The sequence below is a fragment of the Hipposideros armiger genome, unplaced genomic scaffold (assembly GCF_001890085.2).
Source record: "Hipposideros armiger isolate ML-2016 unplaced genomic scaffold, ASM189008v1 scaffold_59, whole genome shotgun sequence".
Taxonomy (NCBI): domain Eukaryota; kingdom Metazoa; phylum Chordata; class Mammalia; order Chiroptera; family Hipposideridae; genus Hipposideros; species Hipposideros armiger.
In genome coordinates, this window is record NW_017731409.1 from 1,592,387 (window position 1) to 1,602,706 (window position 10,320).

A 10,320-nucleotide genomic window follows, 5' to 3' on the forward strand; every position below is an offset into this window, starting at 1 on the left:
ATTAGCTTCACCCAAAGCCAAAGAAAAACCTTTCAGCAACAATCATAGAAGCCCAAAGTCTGGTTCTTAAAACTGAATGTGAACAGAATTTGTTCCCTGCTGGCTCTTCATCTCCCAGGGCTGAGCACCATTATTTGCTACTTAGAGGTGTTTTAAAGATGGCTGAAATGGAGAGGTGAGAGTGAAGAGCCTAGCTCAACGGAGATATGTGCCTGGGACTAGAACGCAGTGAGGTTTGCTTTCAAGGTCCTGTGCAGAAACTCCCAACAGAAAGGCCGGGCTCTGAGGCTCAGATCTCAACTGCCCCTGGGCCCTCCTCAGCTTCCTCGGATGGTTGAACAAATGGCTCTAAGTCACCTTTTGCTGGAGGAAGCTTGGACCTCACAGGAGGGCCTGAGATTGGCCCCTGATAAGGCAGCGCGTCCTGTCTGGCTCCCTGTCCACACCCTTGCAGCTGGGCCTGCTGTGGATGCCGCGGGAGTTCAAAGGCACTGCTTCCCTTGGACCCACATCAAGGACTGGAATGAGAAAAGGATCCTTTGACCTTCTCATAGTGAGAGATGGGACCACCTTTGTATTGTATGTGTGTGTGTGCGGGGGTGGGCGGGAGGGGGTGGATTTTTTCTGTCACTATTGTGTTTTCATGCACTGGATGTAGAATATCTGAACACAATCATCGGAAATAGAGCTTTTCACCTACGGCCAGAGGTTGGAGGCTGGCCCAGGGTGGGGAGAGGCTGTGTTCACCCAGTGAGAACCTGGTGGCCCACGTTAAGGACACTCACTAGGGGGCATGGCTGACTTTCCCAGCCTCTGCCCCAAACACTGGTGCCCTGACTCCCTCAACCAACTAGGCCTCGGGCTCTGATTGGAAGTGGCTTCTGCCCACCAGCTCGCTCAACTTGGAAGCCAAACCTTATCCTCAGACCCAAAATCCACCTCGATGTCAAGGTTTTCCACTTTAGCTTCAACCCAACCAAATCAAGGCCATTTCAGGCCTGAATTCCAGCCCTCTCCTGGGTTCTTAAGGAGGTGCTTTGTGGTGGTGGCAAGCCATGTGGGGAGACAATAGGGTCTCCACCCATCCTGAGGTTAAGGGTCCTGGGTGCTGGTGGAGGAGAGCTGGGGAACTCTGTGGCCGTAATTAAGGGGTGGGGAGGCTCCTTCATCCCGAGCTCCCCTCTTAGGCCTGCACCAGCTTCCACTCTGGGAAAGGAGGTCACACTCTTTCTCACAGGCCCATCCCATGCTGGGACACGGCGCCCAGCTCCAGAGGCCTCCCACTAACAGAAAGTACCACAGCAATGCTAACAGGGGCTGTCCAGGCCTCTGCGGTGTGACCTCTCCTGAAAGGAGCCTGGCCAAGCTGTGGGCCAACACCCACAGGCCGAAAAGCAGGCTGGGAACACTGAGGAAGGAAAAGATGAGAAGCATGAAGATTGATACCAGAGGGATACTGGCCGCAGGGAGTCTGTGCAGGCTTTCTCTGCCATTCTTTGTCAGCTATGAGGTTTAAAGGATCCGGTGAAGAAAAACTGGGCCCCAAACTGATTATGGCCCAACTTCCCAGAAAGATGCAGATCACCCCTCGTCTGCCCCAAACACCAGCCTGAACACGTACTATTAATAACTTGGCCCCTCCCCGGTCCACTCAGGGCACGCAGGACTGGTGCCTGTTCCTGGGACGCAGCTGGCTGTTCCGAAACAGGTTTGAGAAAGTGATCTTTGGCACATAATGAAAAAGGTGTGTATGTGTGTGTCTGTGTGTTGGGGGTGGTGGGTACCCAAGAGTTCTCTATCAGGGCCAATATTATTTTTAATTGCCGAGAATCGGCCTGTGGCTGTTCCTCAAGGCTACAGCACACAGGCTTGCCAGGGATCGGGAAGCCAATTTCAGGGGCAGTAAGAAAGCACGTCCCAAGGACTGTTCATTACCGAGCTGTCATTTCTTATGGAAAATCAGGTGACGCCTCCGAGTTTATACAATCCTCTCCCCGCCACCTCTCCCTCTTTCGTTCCCATCTAGAAAAGGAGCAGTGAATTTGAGCAATCTGGGAATTTGGGTTTCTGCCCTCCCTCCGCCCCCGAAGCATGACCGATGGCCCATTTTTCAAGCCAAATCTCACCCCTTGCAGGCAGCTGTCAGGAAACCACAGAAGGTGCTTGAAGGAGCACAAGAAATGGCTGGTTCTAATCTGGAGAAAAAAATGAATTAACAAGGCAGCTACTTATGGAAGAATGTTTTCTTTTCTTCAGCCTCAGCCTGCATATTTTCACAACATGTGTACTCTGTTACCTTGTCACTTCCCTGTTTTCTTTGGGTAAATAACTGGGCTCGGGACTTAGGGGAAAAAAGAAAGAAAGAAAAAGAAAGAAAGAAAAAAAAGCCAGCTCAGGAGTGTCACTGGGATGGCCAGCCTGGCTGAGCTGGGAGGAAAGGATGAGCATGCACAAAACAGGCTCGCTGCAAACCCAGCCTGGCCCGTTCTGGACGGGGCTTTTCCTTGAACTCTGCAAGTCACAGTGCGGGAGTCAGAGAAGGGAGGGGAAACCGGCTCCCTCAGCCTCGGGGCTGGCAGGCCCCGAGGCTGGGGGAAATAAAGAACTTTTCTCCTTGGCCAAGGCAAATGGGAAGCCCTCTCTGAACTCGACAGAGTCAACAAGGCCTGCTGTGGCTCTTCTCCCAGCCTCTGCCTTCTCCCTGGCCAGGGAGCTGCCAGGGTGAAGGAGTTTGGCTGCCTGAAGCCCCGTTGTGAACGCTGGCAGGACCCTACTCCTTCCATGGAGCCCAGGGGTGAGGTCACACACCAGATGAGTGCAAAACAACACTGGCTTCACTGGCAGGAGACTTTTTAGATACACACTGATGATAAGGGCCCCAGGGGGTGACGAGCTGGTTGGGGAACAATTGGTTACTTTGCTAAATCAGGGTCTTTTATCTATAAAGCTATAGCAACTCTTATTCACTTAGGTCCTCACAGTGGACTATTAGAACAGAGAGCCAATACTAATATAGCTCCTAATATTGCATAGCACGTAAAAGGAGTTAGTTTACCATACGCAACAACATGCCTGTGGGTGCTGGCTCCACCCTGCAGGGTAAACCGAGGCAGAAAATACTCCGAGGCTGAGACCAGCACGAAAGCCCTTGTGGCCGACATAGCAAAGTTGCAGGGGGATTAATTGGGTGCTGTCTGGTCCTCCGCATATGTGAATTTCCTCTCTCCATCTGCTCAGGAGCCTTTGATTCCAACCTGGAGCTCCCTATCTCACCTTGTAGATCATGCAGCCTTCGTCAGGCAGAGGTTTGGAATTCAAAACTGGAGTTTTTATTTGTAAAGGTCTGGCCCCCATCTGTTGAGTGGTTCCTTCGGTATCACTGGAGGGGCTGTAGATGTCACGTGAGGTGGGGTCACTTAGAGAGGAAGGGGGTGCTGTTATAAGCATTGCCTGTTCCAAACTGGCACTTGCAGGGTGTCTAGGGCTTCCAGAGGGAGAAAAGGTGAAAACCAAAAGCTTTCTGGGAACAGCGAGATAAGGACAGTCACGGGCTATCCAAATGATTTCTGTGGTCTACCGCTGCAGAGGACAATGTTGGAGGTGGGCTGTGAGGCAGATGGGAGCAGCTAGGAGCACAGGCGACAGACAGTTCATGCTCACTGAGCCCTCGCTGTTCCCAGGACTGCTAAGTACTTTGCATATATTCCCTCATTTAATCTTCTCGCCCTCTCTTCCTCTGTGCTGCCTATGGAGGTGGCGCTCATCTTTTACTCGGTATCATGGCTGCCCTCAGACCACTCGTGAAGCCCAAGATCATCAAAAAGAGGACCAAGAAGTTTATCCAGCACCAGTCAGACCGATATGTCAAAATTAAGCGTAACTGGAGGAAACCCAGAGGCATTGACAATAGGGTGTGCAGGAGATTCAAGGGCCAGATCTTGATGCCCAACATTGGCTATGGGAGTAACAAGAAAACAAAGCACATGCTGCCCAGTGGCTTTCGGAAGTTCCTGGTCCACAACATCAAGGAGCTTGAAGTGCTGCTGATGTGCAACAAATCTTACTGTGCTGAGATGGCTCACAACGTCTCCTCCAAGAACCGCAAAGCCATTGTGGAAAGAGCAGCCCAGCTGGCCGTCAGAGTCACCAATCCCAACGCCAGGCTGCGCAGTGAAGAAAATGAATAGACAGCTTGTGTGCAAATTGTGTTTTAATAAAACCATAAAATTCTTCAAAAAAAAAATCCTCTCAATAACCCTCTGAGGTGGGTCCTCCTGTCCGCCTTTTCCAGATGAGGAAACGGAGGCACAGAGAGAGTACGCAGTTTGCTCAAGTTCACTCAGAGCCCAAGCAAGTGACAATCACTCAGGCAGGTGAGTCCAAAGCCAGGATTTTTATTCACCACGCAGTGCTGCCTCTGAGGGGCAGCTGAAGGAGCTCCCTCTGCAGAATTATGTCACTCAGGAGCAGCTGCTCTGTCTGGGGTGATGGCCCACCCCAGACCTAGGGGGAGGCTCTGCCAGCACCCACATGGCAGCAGAAGATTGAAACCTGTCTCCAGTCACTGTCCCAGCAGTGTTTTCCTGTGCAGCCCTGCAGTGCTGGCCCTTGAGCGGCCAGTCACACATGGAACTGCCCGCCCTTCCTCTACCCACTTCCTCAGGCCCAAGGCCACGCCTTTGCCTACCTGGTTGATATTTGTGCCTCATCTGTACCCGCTCTCTCTGATCTTTACTTCCACTTAGTCACCTCCCCAAAATTCCTGGATGTGTTTTGCAGAGTAGAGACCCCATGTAAGCATGTCTGACCCAGAAGTAAGCCATATTTCTCCAAGGGTGGCCCCCAGACGACAAGTACCAGAATCCTCTGGGGTGCTTCAAGACGACAGATTCTCAATAAGATTTTCAGCCATGGGACTGGAAGGCTGCATTTTTAACAAGCTCTCCAAGGGAGTCTGATGTTCCCTAAAGTCTGAAGTCCACAATGTAGGCTTTTTCTGAATTAGGATGTGCTGAACCAGGCAGTGTCATGCTGAAGTCTGCCTGTTGTCCTTCAGAGACTGTGGAGCCAGCACTGTGTGAGGAGTTCAGAGTTCATTTGGGTAGAGGCAGGGGTGTTCTCAAATGAGGGTGCTGGGATAAAAGGAAGTGGAGTGGCAGAGGAAGGTATAGAAGGCTGGGCAATCTGTCTGCCAGTCCGTTTGAAAGTCCTTCCTGGATGGGCGAAGGCCCTGGCACAAAATTCCCCAGCAAAGGTTCCAAGCAGAATGCCTCCAGAACCCCATTTAAAGAGCATTCCTGAATCTGCCTTGTTTCCTGCTGAAGGAGCCCAGCAAGCAGGACGGAGAGCAAATCAGGCCTGAGGGCTCTCAGAAGAGAAGTCGGGGCAGCCTTACAAAGCGGAGACCACAGTGTGGAGATCCAGGTAGGCTGCCTGGCACAGACGAGTGTGTATGAGGGTGAGGACCATTTCAAGGCTTCTGAAGGTCACTTTCAGAGAGGCTTAGAGAGGAAGCCCCTGAGAGACCCAAGTCTCCACTCACTAATAAAAGACATCCCAGGCAGGACACTGTGTTCAGAAAATGAGATTAAGCTATTGGATAGTCAGAGTTTGAGAAAATGAAAAGAAAAAAAAAATCCTTTATAAAATTGAAAACGGAAAGTTTTTTCCCCTCACCTCACCAACAACTCCAGAACAATCAAACACAAAGTACTTTAAACTTGGCATGGAGTAAGACCTCCATGAAAATAATTTCTCAGCTCATTTGAAAGGAAAATAGTGCTATTTCTGTGACCATCTATAACATCTGGGCATGCTCAGTGGAAGTAACTCAAGTGAAAAATCTGACTATTAGTCAGAAAAGTGGGGCAAGGAGGAGATAGAGACAGAAATGACAGGAGTGGGGGTGCCTTTGGGTGCGTGGAGGCAGGCTTCTGCTTCTAGAACTGTTAGAGTCCATGTGGACTTGTAGAAGCCACTTCATGTCTCTAGGCCCAGGCTTTCTCCTCCAAATCAAGGCAGGGAAGAGCCCTGCGTGGCCAGCAGAGTTGTGGCCCTGTGGCACTGGGGACACCTGGGCAGACACACAGCACCTCTGTCCATCCCATAGGCTTGAGTCCTCTTCAGAGCCCAGCCTGGGCAAGTGCTGGTGTCTGGCACAGAAAGACTTTTCCCACCGTCTCTTTAGTGGGAGAACCACAGAAAATGGATTAAGAACAGCCGTGACGTTTTATTCTTTAGATTAATAAAATTAAAAAGAAACTCAGAATTGTCCTATAATTTATATTCATATAGTATCATACATATATATATTACATATATATAGAAAGAGAGAGAGACATATATATTTATTAGTATCATATATATTTATATTATGCCAAACATCACACATAAAAATCAATAATACCTGTCATTTGTATTTATATGTCATATATATAGTGTCATATATTTATATAGTGTTATATATATCAATAAATACATTATTAAATACAAATCACAGGTATTTGTACATACAGAGGATGCCAAAAAATGTGTACACATCTTTAGAAAGGAAAAAAATGGGGGCCGGCTGAGTGGCTCAGTTGGTTAAGAGCTCGCTCAAGAGTTTGAGCTCTGAGCAACAGCGGTTCGAGTCAGCCCGAGCTGAGCAGCCGTGAGCTGCCAACAGGTGGCGGGATGGCTCAGCTAAAAAAAAAAAAAAAAAAAAAAAAAAAAAGAAAGGAAAAAAATGTATTAAAATTATAATACTCAATATATACCGATAACAAAACATGAATACAAGTCATATGTATACATTTTTTGGCACCCCTGTATATATTACAAATACTTATTATACTATAGGTATATAGGTAAATACCTGTTATATTATAGGTATTTATAATACACACACACAAATATGTATAGTGTTTTATATATATATATATATATATATATATATATATACAAATCGCAGGTACACACACTGGTTAAATAACCTAAGTCTTCCCAATGTGGCCATGAGCAATAAACATTTGACCCCTGTTGTGGGTTGAATTGTGTCCCAAAAAGATATATTGAAGTCCTTACCTATGGACATGACCTTATTTGGAAATAGGGTCTTAGCAGATGGAACTAAGATAAGTTAAGAGGAGGTCATACAAGAGTAGTGTAGACCCTTATCTCAAAATGACTGGTGTCCTTAGAAGAAGAGAAGAGACACAGAGACAGACAGACATAGGGAGAGGACAGACACACAGAGAAGATGGCAATGTGGGATGGAGGCAGAGATTGGAGTGATGCATCAAGCCAAGCAATGTCAAGGAATGCCAGTACCCACCAGAAGCTGGGACAAGGCAAGAAAGGGTTCTTCCCTAGCGCCTTTGGGGCAGCACGGCCCTGCTGACATCTTGGTTTTGGACTCCTAGTCTCTAGAACTGTGAGAGAATACATTTCCATCGTTTTAAGCCACCCAGCTAAGCACCAATGTGCGGAATTTTGTTAGGGCAGCTCTAAGAAACTACCATGACTCCCAATGCAGAGTGGAAGGGAAGCTAAGCCTGTCAGTCAGGCTTTTGCATCTGCTGAGCCCCCAGTCCTTGGCCCCTTTCCCTGGCTCTCTCTCTCTTAGGGGAAGGAGTGAGGTGGAGATATTTAACTGTTTCCAACTGAAACCAGCACTTGAAAGGTGCTCCTTTGTGGTGATGGCTGATGGCTAAGGCCACACTGCCACCACCCGAGGCCCAAACTTGATCATCTGGAAATGGGGAGCTGCATGAGGACTGCAATTCACAGCCTCACTCTCCCTGCCCCACTCCCCCCTGGCACCAGGACAAGGCCTTTGGGCTCACAGACGGTGGTAGAAATTTATGGTTAGTATGCCTCTAGATCAGAGTTCCTGCTGTTAGACAGTTTTCTTTTTCCACTTTAATGGTACACAGGAATTCTACCCCCCTCCCTCTCTTCCCCACCCCCCCAAACAGCCACACATCTTTTTAAAATTTGCACCTTTTTTTTTCCAGGCTGGTTTCCTATGGTGAAGGAGAGGCTAGGAAATGCCCAATAAATCATCTGTCTGTCCTCACTCAATTGAAAGGCAGGAAATGCAGAGAACAGTCCCCTTACCTTTTCCACTTTGCATATAACAAGAGCTATCCAGGACCCTTTGAAGGGCAGCCCCTCTGACAGCAATATTAATTCCTCAAGGCCACTGGAGTTGTTTCTAGGGACCAGACCTAAAGGGGGCAGGCCGTTGGGGATGCTGACTGCCTCTGCTACCAGCCCCTTCCATGGGCAGCATCTCCAGGACTTGCCCTGAGAAGTTGATTTAATCAGCAGTAATTTAAGGGGCTCCATGTGCACAGCATGGTAGGAAGTCTGTGCAGGATAAAAGGAATTTTAATCCCTACTTCTTGTCTTTAAGGAGTTTACAATCTAGATGGTGCAACAGCTAAGTCATGGACGTCAAGATAATGACCCCCATACAGGGGAGTTTATGGAAAATGTTCAAGGAGGGATTGGGGAGTGGTGTGTGTGTGTGTGTGTGGGGGGGGCGGGGGAGGGGACAGACGATGCTTGCTGGTGGCCTGCGAAGGCTTCTGGGGAGAGAAGATGAGGGCTCCAGGCCCAGGTGTGAAGACTGCATATGGTTTGGGGACACAGGGAGGAGGAACGCGCTACTGAAGATGCGGGGTCTCCTGAGAACAGCATGGAATGCGGGGGCGAGGGGGGGTTGCAAGAGGCAGGACAGTGTGTGGCTTACTCAGGGGACAGTGAGAGCCCCAGTGTGTTGGGGTGGGAAAGGTTGGGTAGGTCTGGATGGACTTTCAAATTTAAGGTCTGGGAGACGTGCGTCTGTGTCTGTTCTGTTTACCACAGCTTCTCCAGGCCCCAGCATGGCACCTGACACATGGTAGATGTTCAGTACATATCCACTGAATAAATGAACACTGGGATGAAGGCATAAGTGTGTACATGAGTGATTTGGCAGTGCCCCACAGAAAAGAAGAGAACCTCTGCAATCCCATGGCGGGTGATGGAGTTCAGGACATGCTACCCCAAAATACAACACCTTGGTATGCTGACTAGTTTAAGCTGAAGGAATCTGAGAAGACAGCAGAAGGAGGTGACTTTAACCTTCCCCCACCCCCAGATTCTCCCCTGAAAGATGTCATGAAACCTCAGGTAAGAGGTACCCTTCCTATACCCAGAGGTAAAGCTTATCTCCGAAGACAAAGGGATGCGAAGAAGAATCCTAACCAACAGGCCTTACTACGTTTTCCCCAGCTGACTACACTTCCCTCGTGTTTCTTAAACTCTCCTATTCCTCCACAACTGTCCCCTCTTCATCAAACCCAACATAAAACACTCAGATCCAACTGTTTCTTCAGGTCTTCACTTCCTTATGAAGGCTCCTATGTCACAAAAAACTTATATTAAATAAATGTGTATGTTTTTCTCCTGCTAATATGTCTTTGTCAGTTTAATTTTCAGACCCCGTCAGAAATGCTAAAGGGGCTGAGGGAAACTTTCTCCTCTCTTGCACAGGTCAATGAGCAGCTGTCCCAGGAGGCACCTGCACAGCTGTTGGAGAAGGTGACAGCTCAAGCAGGTGGAAGAGAGGGAGCCTTACTCCACCTGGGACCCCCATGCCTGTCTCCAATTTCCCCCACACCGATTCCCACCTGGTGGAATCATAGACAGTACTGGAACCATCCCCCGAGACCACACATCCCTCCCCCAACCCCCCACCGCACCCCAGCCGCACCCCTCTTTAGAAGGACAAGGGGTCCTTGGCTAGATCAGGGTATGACTTGCTCCTTCTTTTGAGGGCCAGTGTGGGTTCCCCTCTCTCCTGCATTGTTTGCTTCATGGATTCAATATTAAGGTATAATGTGTTATCTTTTCCAGAAATATTTTAATTTTAAAAGATGAATGTGCTGAGCAGATAATGTTGAACACATGTGAAGGGAAGGGGAGAAAGGGAACCAACATGTACGGATTCCCTATGATGAACTAGTCACTGTGCTAGTGCTCTTAAGGATTTCTTATTTATTTTAATACCTCTACTGCTATTCTTTCAACAATGACTTTTTGAGCACCTACTATGTGCCATGCATGTTCTAGGTATGGGGAAACAGCAGGGAACAAAACAGACAAAAATCCTGTCTCATCACACTTACATTCTAGTACAGAAAACAAAGAGTAAACAAGAAAATGGATAGAATGCATAATATATCAGAAGGTGATCAACGCTATGGAGAAAACTGATGCAGGGAAGGAAGGTAGGAGGGGGTCAAGTAGTGGGGGTTGGCAGTGGAAAGGGTGCAATTTAAAATAAGGTGG

At 48.5% G+C, this 10,320-nt stretch overlaps 1 pseudogene; it reads left to right on the forward strand.

The window, feature by feature from the left end:
* Positions 1-1,422: 1,422 nt before the first annotated feature.
* LOC109382098 (60S ribosomal protein L32 pseudogene) lies at positions 1,423-9,427 on the forward strand (annotated as a pseudogene).
* Positions 9,428-10,320: the final 893 nt, after the last annotated feature.